The sequence below is a fragment of the Podarcis bocagei genome (genome assembly GCF_964188305.1).
Source record: "Podarcis bocagei genome assembly, chromosome: 3".
Lineage (NCBI taxonomy): Eukaryota > Metazoa > Chordata > Lepidosauria > Squamata > Lacertidae > Podarcis > Podarcis bocagei.
Window position 1 is genome coordinate 66,012,510 of NC_138127.1, and position 15,198 is coordinate 66,027,707.

Consider the following 15,198-nt stretch of genomic DNA (forward strand, 5'->3'; position numbering starts at 1 on the left):
TTTATCGTTCTTTAAAAATAAAGAAGTGTGCTATCTGAAGAAGTGTGCATGCACACGAAAGCTCATACCAAGAACTAACTTAGTTGGTCTTTAAGGTGCTACTGGAAGGAATTTTTTTATTTTAAAAATAAAAATTGATTTCCCATTTTGCAGAGCAACTGCTGTCGGTGTCAAAGAGTTCTGAAGAACTCGGAAGCTTGCTTGCTGTTTGTGAAAATTTTGGTTGGTTGTAAGGTATTGCCTTGCTGTGGATTTGGTTATTCCATAGCTATATTTTACACCCAAATATTGTTAGCTGGGGGAAATGAACCTTTGGTTTAACTTGGGTGGGAAGCTAGTATTCCTCCAGATACTGCTAAATTACAGCTCCTGTCATCCCTGACCATTGGCCATGCTGGCTGGGGCTGTTGGGAGTTGGTACAGCACATAGAGGGCTACAGGTTTCCCATTTGTGGCATGGTAACTTGAATACTGAAATGTCACAGTGGCCTTTTTTAATGCACAATCAGCACACAATTCTACATTTCAAGTTCAAACATGTACCTCAGACTGCAGCTGTTTTCAAAGGAAAGAAAATGCAGAATGCATATAGCATTGAGATAAAATGAATTTTTGTGTACATTCAAGGAACAATTTGTTTGATGTTATTAGCAACACTTAGTATTCTGGTCGTATCACTATAATCCACCTATAAATCTGGGTTTGTTATTATTGTGTATTACTTTGAGAGCCGTTGTGATTGACAAATATTGGAAAAGAAATAACCAAACTGCAATCCTATGCATATCTACTCAGAAGAAAGCCCCATTAAGTTTAGTTGAACTCACTTCCAGGATTGCATCCTAAATAAATATTTCAATTTAAATACCACCACTTTCACACCCATTTTTAAGGGAAGTAGTCAATGAGGTACAAAACACAACTTGATGTGGTATAATCCCTCAGTGTGTTATAATCCCTGAAGAAGATTGAGAGATCAGAATGAAAGTAGTTGTGTTTTCATGTTGTAACATACCCTAGGACCTTAGGGTGAAGGGTGGGTAATAAATAATAATAATAATAATAATATTCAGAAAATAATTATCCAGTTCAAACCGTACTCCCATTTTGAAGGTGGACACATATTCACTCCATATTCCAAAGAAATCTTTGAGTGGCTTACAACACAACATGATCTCTCCTATAAAGATTTTAGAGATAATTGCCACCTATTACCATTTACAAATGGCGTTGTGTGTGCTCAGCCACCATACCCATTTACAAAGGGAGGTATGCAAAATAATTATATTATTTACAATACCCTTCAAATAATGTAGTTTGCTAGTAATTATGGTTAAGCAGCCACTTACAACTTGAACTTGTACTTAATATAGTTGTATTATCAGTGGGAATAGTTAGTGCAGTCTGATCCTCTCCGCATGTTTATTAAGAAGTAAATCTTAATGAGCTAAATGTGCCTTACTTCCAATAACTGCATAGGATTGCAGCCTTAAATTAATAATAATATACGAAAAGCTGGCTATATATTAAAACTTCCAAGAAGAGAAATGCAATGTTTTGGAACAATCCAAAACATTGTTGTGTGATTTTTTAAAAAGTCTCTCAAGTAACAATTTGTTTTCTAAAGTTCAGAGGCCTAGGAAGCCCATATACTAACATGTTTATCCCAGGGGAGGACCAGTAGCTTCAGTGGGAACATAAATTTCTCATAGATTATTATAAGAGTTGCATCACCTGAATAGTTCAAGTATTTATTTATTTATTTCATTTATTTCATTTATTACTAAAACTTCAAAACTTACAATTAAAACGTAAGCAATGCAATAAAACAACAAAGTTTCACATTGTCTCAGTGATCCTTAAAATAGTCCAGTAAAGTGATAAGACAGCATTATGTCCACATAGGAGATGCAGGGTTAGGGCAGAGAAAGGAACAGAAGCATGGCTTGCCTGAGGTTATTTATAATAATGAAATTAGAACTACAGTTCAGTTCTGTAGAAATACACATTTTATTTTTAATTAGTAGTGACTTTTAGATGGATATTGTATAATTCTAAACAGGAAAAGAGTATTTTCACAACATTACAGTGTCAATTGTTGCCTGTAAATATGGCAATATGAACCCATAGCCATTTAGATTTTATTATTGCTTTTAAAATACTACACTCTAATTTCACAAGATTGTAACTTGAAGGCACATTTAATTACTAATAAAACAAACTGTTGCTTTAAGGAAAAAAACAACACTTATCTGTTATTAAAAAACAGATTTCCTAGAAAAAGTTTGGGCAATTTGTATGTTTAGTATTACTTTGTTGCTCTATTCCTAGAATAATCAGCATCCTGTTTTCTCAGTACTGTAGTTCTTTACTCATTTGAATGGTTTGCATTTTCAGGAAGTGTTTTGCAGAGGTACACAACTCATTTTATTGTTTGGTACTATATTTTAGTAGGAGCACTCCATACTGAACAACACAGAACTTTCAGTCTTTGCAGCACAGAACAAGTATTTTAAGAAGTGAAACCACTGTTAGGAAGATGAAAACTTATTAGCATAAAAGGGGAACATTTTAAGTCAGTGTCAGATAAAATGAAAGAAGATTGTTTTAAAACAATTCACAAGTGGCACTACACATCCATGAAATACCAGGTTACGTAAGTTCTCGTTAAAGTCCTTTATGTTGCAGAGGGTGTTAACAGCTAGATTCTTATTTCCATATGTGGTGGAAATGCAAAATTATTTGATTATTTTGGAAAAATTGTCTTTGAAGAAGTTTGTTTTCTTAGGGGACAAGTCACAAGTGATACAACCTGATCCAAGGCTGCTTTTATTAAATCTGTTTATAGATTACCATAAACATTCACTGTTTAGGGACCTACTAAGCTTCTTCATGTCCATAGCTAGAACACAATATTGGGAAACCGCTTCTAACCCAACTTGAGGGATGGTGGGTTTGACTATGGTACATAGCACTTACAAAGAAATTAATAAAGTATGTTAGAGCACTAAGGAATATGTATTCCCAATTATATGCATAGGATCACAGCCTCATCTGGCTCAGTATGTTCACCTGAAGTTCAAATACACTTACTTGCTGAGTGATCCTAGTTAAAATGTGCTGTCACACAAGTTTGTAAAAGATTTCAACAAAATTAGGATTTCTGCCATTGATACTGCTACTGTCATAATTAAAGAACAAATAACTAGGAAGGTGTATGTATGAAAACTTGCTTCTTATTTGTTGTTGTTGTTTAGTTGTGTCCAACTCTTCATGATCCCATGGACCAGAGCACGCCAGGCACTCCTGTCTTCCACTGCCTCCTGCAGTTCAGTCAAACTCATGTTAGTAGCTTCAAGAACATTGTCCAACCATCTCGTCCTCTGTCGTCCCCTTCTCCTTGTGCCCTCCATCTTTCCCAACATCAGGGTCTTTTCCAGGGAGTCTTCTCTTCTCATGAGGTGGCCAAAGTATTGGCGCCTCAGCTTCAGGATCTGTCCTTCCAGTGAGCACTCAGGGCTGATTTCCTTCAGAATGGATAGGTTTGATCTTCTTGCAGTCCATGGGACTCTCATTCTAAGAAAATTAGGGAGGTGTTCATGGTGAGTTGCGGCACCTCTTTTTCTAAAAAAAACAGCACTCATAGGAAGGCACTGAATCAAATCCAGCCCAGCGCTTTCTTTGGGTGCAAGATGCTGTCAAATATGCCACTCACTAATAGTCAAAATATATAGAAATGAAAAAGGACCTGGAGATGTACACTACAAATTATACACAGATACATCCAGGTGAGTCTCCTCTATGAATCACATCTGGCCCATGGCTTTCTTAGGGCACAAGGCACTGTCAAATATTTCACCTTTACACCAATAATAGTCAAAATGTGTATAAATGAATATGTAACCAGTAGTGTACACCACAAATCATACACCCACCTATCTGGGGCAGTGTCCTTTATGCAATGGTGCTGAATTGCACCATGCCAAAAGCTTTCCTTAGGTGCAAAATATTGTCAAGTGTGTGAACATATGCTAATAATAGTCAAAATGTGTAGAAATGAACTAGGAACTGGTGGACCTCAAAATATGTTTTGTGCCATCATATATCATTATATGAGATGGCATTGAATGTAAGTTTTTAGGAGATTGGTCAAAAAAATCAACTGTTAATCAGCTATTTATATCTCTTGATGCTATTTTTAATTATCCTTTAAATATTTATTTACATTTGTTGTTTTTAATGGTTGTTAGCTACCTGGAGGCTTTTTAAAAATGTGGCAGAATAAAAACAGAAGAAGTATATTTGCTGAACATTGTCAGATGAAGTGGACAGAGATAGATTACTGAGCTTCATTGGTAGGAAAAAGTATTCACGACCAATAATAATAATAATAATAATAATAATAATTTATTATTTGTACCCCGCCCATCTGGCTGGGTTTCCCCAGCCACTCTGGGCGGCTTCCACAGAAACCAAAAAATAATAATAATAATAATAATAATTTATTATTTGTACCCCGCCCATCTGGCTGGGTTTCCCCAGCCACTCTGGGCGGCTTCCACAGAAACCAAAAAACACTAAAATATCATACATTAAAAGCTTCCCTGAATAGGGCCGCCTTAAGATGTTTTCTGAATGTCAGGTAGTTGTCCATCACCTTGACATCCGATGGGAGGGCATTCCACAGGGCGGGCGCCACCACCGAAAAGGCCCTCTGCCTGGTTCCCTGTAGCTTCGCTTCTCGCAATGAGGGAACCGCCAGAAGGCCCTCGGCGCTGGACCTCAGTGTCCGGGCAGAACGATGGGGGTGGAGACGCTCCTTCAGGTATACTGGGCCGAAGCCGTTTAGGGCTTTAAAGGTCAACACCAACACTTTGAATTGTGCTCGGAAACGTACTGGGAGCCAATGTAGGTCTTTCAAGACCGGTGTTATGTGGTCTCGGCGGCCGCCCCCAGTCACCAGTCTAGCTGCCGCATTCTGGATTAGTTGTAGTTTCCGAGTCACCTTCAAAGGTAGCCCCACGTAGAGCGCATTGCAGTAGTCCAAGCGGGAGATAACTAGAGCATGCACCACTCTGGCCAGACAGTCAGCGGGCAGGTAGGGTCTCAGCCTGCGTACCAGGTGGAGTTGGTAGACAGCTGCTTTGGATACAGAATTGACCTGCGCCTCCATGGACAGCTGTGAGTCCAAAATGACTCCCAGGCTACGCACCTGGTCCTTCAGGGGCACAGTTACCCCATTCAGGACCAGGGAGTTCTCCACACCAGCCCGCCCCCTGTCCCCCAAAAACAGTACTTCTGTCTTGTCAGGATTCAACTTCAATCCATTAGCCGCCATCCATCCTCCAACCGCCTCCAGGCACTCACACAGGACCTTCACCGCCTTCACTGGTTCTGATTTGAAAGAAAGGTAGAGCTGGGTATCATCTGCATATTGATGGACACCCAGTCCAAACCCCCTGATGATCTCTCCCAGCGGCTTCATATAGATGTTAAAAAGCATGGGGGAGAGGACGGAACCCTGAGGCACCCCACAAGTGAGGGCCCAAGGGTCTGAACACTCATCCCCCACCACCACTTTCTGAACACGGCCCAGGAGAAAGGAGCGAAACCACTGTATAACAGTGCCCCCAGCTCCCAACCCCTCTAGACGGTCCAGAAGCATGTTATGGTCGATTGTATCAAAGGCCGCTGAGAGATCCAGCAGAACTAGGAAACAACTCTCACCTTTGTCCCTAGCTCGCCGGAGATCATCAACCAGTGCGACCAAGGCAGTTTCAGTCCCATGATGAGGCCTGAACCCTGATTGGAAGGGATCCAAATGGTCCGCATCCTCCAGGCGTGCCTGGAGTTGTTCAGCAACCACACGCTCAATCACCTTGCCCAAGAATGGAAGATTTGAAACTGGGCGATAGTTGGCCATACTGGCCGGGTCTAAAGATGGTTTTTTAAGAAGCGGTTTAATGACCGCCTCTTTCAGCGGATCTGGGAATGTTCCCTCACAGAGGGAAGCATTCACCACCCCGCAGAGCCCATCGCTAAAATATCATACAATAATCTTTTATAGTCAGATTTTAATAACAATAAGATTCCATCAGCAAGTTTTAAGTGGCATGACAGATTTCAGTGAAGGCTTAAGCTGCTCTGTGCTGCTTAGGCCAGTTAAGTGAGATTTATAGCAGATTTATAGTGTCACCCAGGCAACTCATAGCCAGTAGAACGTATATAACTAGTGATATTGACACATCCATGTATATGTACAGCTATCTGTATGTCTACACATACATACAGTATGTAGTAATCTGGTGCACAATATGTGAGTTATATTTAATATTAAATCTTCTGCCAACATGCATCAGTATCCTTGGCACAAACTTTGGCATGACAGCAGAAGCTGGATCAATTATTAACCTTTTAAATATTTTTCCTCCATAGTTTAAAATAAAGGAGTTCTCAGCAAGGAATAGGAACTTGCAACTAGTAATAAGAAGCAAACGTATTCACCCATCTCCTAGTAATGCCAAGATTTGAGTTGGGTGCTCCTGAACAGATGGTTTAACAGACTAAAGCATTAGTTTGCTGATCCTCTGTGCTTGCTAATTAATTCTTCAGTTTACTAGGATTTAAGATTATTGTTAAAAACAAGGCCCCTCTTAAAATAAATTTAGGTAAATCAAATTGTATTAGTAGAAAAAGCTTTTGTACATAACCTCTAGAAATCATACACATGATTTAAATTGTTTAATAAGTTCACAAGTTATCTTGTGCTTCATAGGTAGTAAATTCCCTAACTTTAAGTAACAAAACACCCAAATATTGTACAGGAAAGAAAGAAAAATAGCAGCTGATTGTTGGAAATTCCCTAACTTTATCTTTCCTGCTATCCTTGCATAAATTAGGAACTACCTACAAAGGCATCAATAGAAAGAATTTAATGAAGCTCATGATTTCTACCTCATTTCCTATCCCAAAATTTCTTGAATATTTTAACTTCATGTATTTATTTAAAATCACTTCTATGCCATTTTTTCATTTAAAAATAAACCCCAAGGTGGTTACAATAAAATGGTCCTAACAAGACTAACCAAACATAACATAAATAAAAGGTGTTGCAGAGTGGCTATTTGTTGCGGTTACGTATGCCTTTAAAGTTAACCATGTGCTTCCTATTTACTTTTGGAAAACTCCATGGAATGAGGAGGGTGAGTGAGCAACAAATGATGTCTTGGGGTACAGATGAATCAGACTTGAGTGAGTCTATTCATCCACACAGTAGTCATCATTGCAGAACTGTGATTTTACTAACCCTTATCTTTTAACAGCTCCAAGGCAAGGATTCAACATTGCAACACGGCCCCTAGGAAACACCCAAGACCTACCATGTTTCTTCTCTCTGCTGTTCTCTCTGTGGATAGGAAGTCTTGTGTTTTGGTCCTACTGCTGCACACTTTTTTCCCCATTGAAAACAATTGTCGCTTGCAGGATTTCTGTGATCAATAGGGATTCCATCTATTTCTTCACGGTCCCTGTCCAGCTGAGTTACAATTTTTAGGGTGGTTTTTTATATATATACAGTACTTGTTGGGCAAGCAGAGCAGAAAGGAGATTCTGGAACAGTACTAATCACCCTGCTGCCCAACTGACTGCCCAACCTGTCCTGTTACATTGATGTACTGAGACAGCCCCATGATTATCAAGGATGCCATGTAATCCTGAGCTGGCACCCTGGCAGCAGCCTTGGCATAGATGTTGAAGTCCCCACACCACCTCTGAGACCAGTAGCAGCTGAGACACGGAGACTGTTGAGCAGCAGGATAGGTAGCACACCAAAAACAATAACAAACCCTCAGATCCTATCACAAGGCCAACAGGTTTTTGTAAGAGGATGATGGAACATTTATGAATGATGGCAACATGACACTTCCCACCCCTTCAGTCTGGACTGAGTATCCTTACAGGCAAAGCTGGACTGCCCAGCTCCCATACTCAGGTCTCCATAAAATAAGTGAAGTGAGCAATGTTTTGCTATACTCTATGACTAGTCTTGGGACGCTTGTGGCACTGTGGGTTAAACCACAGAGCCTAGGACTTGCCAATCAGAAGGTCGGCGGTTTGAATCCCCGCAACAGGGTGAGCTCCTGTTGCTCGGTCCCTGCTCCTGCCAACTTAGCAGTTCGAAAGCACATCAAAGTACAAGTAGATAAATAGGTATCGCTCTGGCAGGAAGGTAAACGGCGTTTCCGTGCGCTGCTCTGGTTCGCCAGAAGTGGCTTAGTCATGCTGGCCTCATGACCCGGAAGCTGTACGCCAGTTCCCTCAGCCAGTAAAGCGAGATGAGCGCCGCAACCCCAGAGTCGGCCATGACTGGACCTAATGGTCAGGGGTCCCTTTATCTTTTTATGACTAGTCTGTTTGGGTCCTAGGCTCATGACTGTGCTCTGAATTTTTGCTTAAATTACTAACGTGTCCCAATGTACATACTGTGTGTGTGTGTGTGTGTGTGTGTGTGTGTGAGAGAGAGAGAGAGAGAGAGAGAGAGAGAGAGAGAGAGAGAGAGAATATGGCTTAGAAGTACAACAATTTTATCTAAATTGTTCCTGTTTTCTAGAAATAATAGTTTTTTGGACAGTTTACAATATCTCATTCAGTCAACTAAACAACAGGGTTGGATTGAAATTGCCTCTAGCGAATTAAAAGTGTGTTTTTTATAGTGTTCCAAATTTGCCTTAGTTTTGGAACACCGAATTACAATTTTATAAAGATGTTTCAGTAAAGAAATACCTTCACCATAAAAGGGGGAAATGACAAAACAGAGGCATCCATTAGCCAATTTCAAAGAAGGCAAAATGTGTTCACTTCCAAAGCAAAAGGAAAGATCCTTTGTTAGAGTAGATAGGTGCTAATTTGGTTTGAGATATTTCCACATTTACTTTTATATACCCATCAATTTGTTTTGTTTTGCTTTTGATCTATTTTAGCATATAAAGGAATCATGTAAAGGAGAGAATGCAATATCTAGTTTCTCATTTGTTTTAGAAGGACAGTAGTTATGCTTTTGATGGAACACATACTGTCTTTGTCATCTGATTATAATAGATGTCTTGATTGCACTTTGGCCTGATTATACTTAATTTCATGATGAACTCATGTGTTTTCCAGGCCAGAAATATGTCTTTCCACTTTGTTAGCTGCTCCTGATGATGAAGCACCCAGATAATTTCTTGTTGATTAAATTCATCCTTCCTCTCCAGTTTTCTGACCAGGTGTCCAAAACTGTAATTAAATTGGAGAAAACTTCTAAATTTGAGTTTTTAGCAACACTGTTTGTTCTGAGCTCACCAGCTGTACATTTATTTCCTTTGGTAAAATCTCTGTCATTGTATTGTTTCTTTGACACTTTATAATCATTTGAACTTACAATTTGTCACTTGAAGAATGCCCAATTATTTTAGGACAGTGCTCTATCCAAGTATGGGCCATAGGGCTATTGAAAAAAGAGTGCATTCGTTTCAGGTCTGTTTTTTCTCACTTTAATTCTGATTTAATTAGTTCGGTGTACACTAATATAAGCATGAAAAGAATCCTCTCTCAAATAGATATCATTTAATGGGATCTGCCTTCTTTACATAATAGGATGATTGCAGCAATGCAAATCGTTCTTGGTGCTGGTGCTGCATAAGTATGTATACATCCCAAAATATTCCATGGCAGTAATGGATAGCAGTCATCTATTAGCTGTGCCTATGTTCCATGGAAACCAGTGGAACAGGTGTGACTTACTTAAGTCCCACTGATATCAATAGGATTCATGACTGACTTTAGCTGGATCATGGACTTCTGCTTCTACTTCTGCCAGAATGATTTACATTACTGAAGAAACTACCTCATTATAAGCTCCACCCAGCCAAAGTATGATCATTTGCATTTTATCGCAACATAATTGTTGTGTGACTATTTAACACATGATCAAAAGCTACCTTCTGGAAGATCCTGGGACCCAGCACACTCAAATATGGAAGATATTTGGAGTACTTGGAAAAAGTCATAGCACTAGGCTTGTCTTCTATGTGGTTGCTGCTAAAACACACACAACGCGCACATTATGCTACAGCAGCTCCATAATGTAAATACTCATTGAAGTCAGTACCCTATGAATACTTTCCTGGGAGCAAGTCCCATGGAACACAGTGGAACATAGTTTTGAGTAAAGATTTGTAGGATTACTGTAGTAGACTCAAATTCTAAACAGCTTTTTGAAGCAGCAGACCTTTCTGAACATGGTAAGTATATATGCATTTGAGTAAAAATGTAAAAACTAGAGCCAGGGCTTTTTCGGCTGCAGCTCCAATCTGGTGGAATGCTCTGTCACAAGAGACTAGGGCCCTGCGGGACTTGACATCTTCCTGCAGGGCGTGCAAGACAGAGCTGTTCCACCAGGCCTTGGGCCAGGGCTCAGCCTGACTCCCTCCTTTGGCAATCATCACAGGACTTTAGCTTAATGGTTGCCATCAAACTGATTTTAATTAATTTTTATAATGAAATGTTTTTAGAATGTTGCACTATTTTATTGTTGTTAGCCGCCCTGAGCCCGGCTTCGGCTGGGGAGGGCGGGATATAAATTACATTTATTATTATTATTATTATTATTATTATTATTATTATTATTATTATTATTAGCATTGTATGGTTATTCTGTGATATTGGGAACATAACAAATTTCTTTTTAATATACTATTCTGAATTATCTCTCATTTCTCTGAGATTCTTCTTGATTCTGAATGTTTCTTATGTCATATTTCAAAGGGGTATGCTATTTGTACTTTAACAGCTATATATACTTAGGAGTTTCTATTTAGTACTGTCCAATTGTATTTCCTCCACACAAGCTTACCCAAAGGTATTTCCTGTATATTTCCTGTAGCATTTATTCATTCATTCATTCATTCATTCATTCATTCAATACCTCAAGGACCGCCTCTCCCCATATGAATGGACATGGACACTGTGATAATCTTCTGAGGCCCTTTTTGTATGTGCCTCTTCCATGAAAGGTCTGGAGGGTGGCAGCATGAGAACAGGTCTTTTCTGCAGTGGCTCCCCACTTGTGGAATGCTCTCCCCAGGGATGCTCACTTGGCACTTTCATTGCATATCTTTAGGCACCAGGCAAAAACATGCGTCTTTTCTCAGGCCTTAGGCTAATTAAACTTAGGCCTTTTAAACTGGGTGTGTGTGTTACTACAGTGGTACCTCGGGTTACATATGCTTCAGGTTACAAACTCTGCAAACCCAGAAATAGTGCTTCAGGTTAAGAACTTTGCTTCAGGATGAGAACAGAAATCGTGCTCCGGAGGCGCAGCAGCAGCCGCAGGAGGCCCCATTAGCTAAAGTGGTGCTTCAGGTTAAGAACCGTTTCAGGTTAAGTATGGACCTCCAGAACGAATTAAGTACTTAACCTGAGGTACCACTGTATTCTTTATATTATTGTGTTTCTGTATTGTAAACTGCCCTGTGATCCTCACATAAAGTGTGGCATAGAAATTATTATTATTATTATTATTATTATTATTATTATTATTATTATTATTTATTAAAAAGTTAATCACCTTTAACGTTTGCCATTGAGCGATGAAGAAAATTGTTTTTTGAAACTTGAATTTTTCCATAAAAATTGTATTGAATTCTGTATTGTGCCACCATCATGAACAGCTCCTTCAAGCATGATTAAACTGAAAATGGTAGTATGCGACTAATACTAAATAAATAACAGGTTCCTAATTCAGACAGTTTCAGTACCTTGGAGAGCATTTCCTTCCATTCCAGTTTCAACTCACATAAGTCTCTGCAATAATTTGTCACTGGTGTTGCTTTTACAAAAGTAAGGAAAAGTTTGGAACAGATTCTGAATTTTATAATATGCTACTGAAAACTTAGGAAGCAGACAGGAGAGAGCCGATGGTAGCCTGAGCATGGGATACAGGCAAGGTACAAAGTTAGCAAACAAGCCAATAGGCCGCAAGTTGAAATGTCAGGTTGTGGAGGTTTTTTGTATATATTTTTTTTACAAGTTATTCCCAAAGAAACTAAAACTTCAACAATGTACTTGAGGCAATTGTTTTCTCGGCTATGTGAGCCTTTTTGGTGCATGGCTTTCACTTGCAGTATCTTCATGGAAGGCAGCGATATAAAATATATTCGCAATGGAGAATTTCCATGCATGCAATTACAGTGGTACCTCGGGTTAAGTACGGTACTTAATTCGTTCCGGAGGTCCGTACTTAACCTGAAACTGTTCTTAACCTGAAGCACCACTTTAGCTAATGGGGCCTCCTGCTGCTGCCGTGCCACCGGAGCACAATTTCTGTTCTCATCCTGAAACAAAGTTCTTAACCTGAAGCACTATTTCTGGGTTAGCGGAGTCTGTAACCCGAAGTGTATGTAACCTGAAGTGTATGTAACCTGAGGTACCACTGTAAAGGATTTTTGTTTTAAATCAGAGCTTTCTAAACTATGTGTTGTGACACGTTAGTGTGTTGGCTGCAGTGTGTAGGTGTGTCACACGAACGCCCCCTGTGCTTCTCCCGGGGCTGGAAATGTGTTAGTTTAACCTCCGGTTTGCTAGTAAAACTGAAATACTGTGTCACAAAATGATGCATGTCTAAAAAGTGTGTCGCCAACACAAAAAGTTTGAAAGCTCTGTTTTTAATGGGGAAAAGGTTGTTAGTCTGCTGATAATGCAACACGATAACTGCTAATTATTGTCACACCCAGGAGCCTCCACAGGGTTTCCTCACCTGCTGCTTGCTAATTCTCTCAATGATCAGCAAGGTTGAGTGGCTGTCTTTTCCCTGGCTCCACTACTCTCCAGATGTGCACCAAGTACTTTCATTTTAGCCATTTAAAACAGTATTTAAACCAACAGCAGAGACAGAGGAAGGTGAGAGGTACAGAATGTGAAGACACAGACAGTGGCATTTGTTCCCCTCACCACCATTGAAGCAGACCTGGTAAGTTGTCTGCCTCTACCCACTAAAGAGGGCGGGACGCGGGTGGCGCTGTGGGTTAAACCACAGAGCCTAGGACTTGCCAATCAGAAGGTCAGTGGTTCGAATCCCCGCGCTGAAGTGAGCTCCCATTGCTCAGTCCCAGCTCCTGCCAACCTAGCAGTTCGAAAGTACATCAAAGTGCAAGTAGATAAATAGGTACTGCTTCGGCGGGAAGGTAAACGGTGTTTCCGTGCGCTGCTCTGGTTCGCCAGAAGCAGCTTAGTCATGCTGGCCACATGACCCAGAAGCTGTACGCTGGCTCCCTCGGCCAATAAAGCAAGATGAGCACCGCAACCCCAGAGTCATCCATGACTGGACCTAATGGTCAGGGGTCCCTTTACCTTTTTACCCACTAAAGAAGCCCCCCCCCCCACCAGAAATCAGGAAGAGAGGAGGTTGTAGAAAAGCATTTGTTGTTGTTTTTGTTTCCAAAACAAACGAAAAAGGGTAGAGTGCCTTTGCAAGAGCCTGGGTTCACAGGTTAAAAGTGTGGATTTCTTGTCATTCTGAATTGTGTCACTGTAGTGAGCATTATAATAATACATATTGCAGATATACATTTCTTAAAGAAATGGGAATGCCTGACCACCTTATCTGTCTCCTGAGAAAGCTCTATATGGGAGAAGAAGCAACAGTTAGAACTGGATATGGAAAAACTGATTGGTTCAAAATTGGGAATGGAGTACGACAAGGCTGTATATTGTCTCCCTGCTCATTTAACTTATATTCAGAATACATCATGCGAAAGGCTGGACTGGATGAATCCCAAGCCAGAATTAAGATTGCTGGAAGAAATATCAACAACCTCAGATATGCAGATGACACAACTTTGATGGCAGAAAGTGAGGAGGAATTAAAGAACCTTTTATTGACGGTGAAAGAGGAGAGTGCAAATATGGTCTGAAGCTCAACATGAAAAAAACTAAGATCATGGTCATTGGTCCCATCACATCCTGGCAAATGGAAGGGGAAGAAATGGAGGCAGTGGCAGATTTTACCTTCTTGGGCTCCATGATCACTGCAGATGGTGACAGCAGTCACAAAATTAAAAGATGCCTTCTTCTTGGGAGAAAAGCGATGAGAAACCTAGACAGCATCTTAAAAAGCAGAGACATCACCACCTTGCCGACAAAAATCCGTAAAGTTAAAGCTATGGTTTCCCCTGTAATTATTATTATTATTATTATTATTATTATTATTATTATGCATTTATTTATATCCCACCCTCCCCAGCCGAATGATATATGGAAGTAGAGCTGGACCATTAAAAGGGCTGATTGCCAAAGAATTGATGCTTTTGAACTGTGGTGCAGGAGGAGACTTTTGAGAGTCCCATGGACTGCAAGAAGACCAAACCTATCCATTCTGAAGGAAATCAACTCTGAGTGCTCACTGGAAGGACAGATCCTGAAGCTGAGGCTCCAATACTTTGGTCACCTCATGAGAAAATAAGACTCCCTGGAAAAGACCCTGATGTTGGGAAAGATTGATGGCACAAGGAGAAGGGGACGACAGAGGACGAGATGGTTGGACAGTGTTCTCGAAGCTACTAACATGAATTTGACGAAACTGCAGGAGGCAGTGGAAGACAGAAGTGCCTGGCGTGCTCTGGTCCATAGGATCATGAAGAGTCGGACACGACTAAACGACTAAATAACAACAACAACAACAACAACAACAGATATACTTTAGGTTTATGTAACTTGTATATTAAAACTTGTGCATTTTTAATATATATAGCAAGCATATTAATTCTATACTAGAGGTATGGCTTTTCCTGTGTACCAGTTCTGATGTGATACTGCAGAATACTGACTGTACTGATTCTTGACATACTTTCACAGAAACAAACAGGAAATCAGTTCCTTTGGCAGTTTCTTTGAAGCATGCTTATTTACTGCATCAGCCTTTTATCTTTACATATCGCAGGGTCACTTGTTACAGAACTTGACACCCCATAGGAGTCAGGCATTCAGAAAGAATTCCCTTTGACTGTTCTGTTAGTTTGGTTGAGTGACTGAGGGCAAATGTATGACCTGGCATGACCAACACCCAAATCAATGACAGCTGATTTCTGGATTGCAGTGAGATTTCAGTGTATGGCTTGGCTATAGGCTCAGATCTCTTATGAGCACGTTATGAGTCATACACAC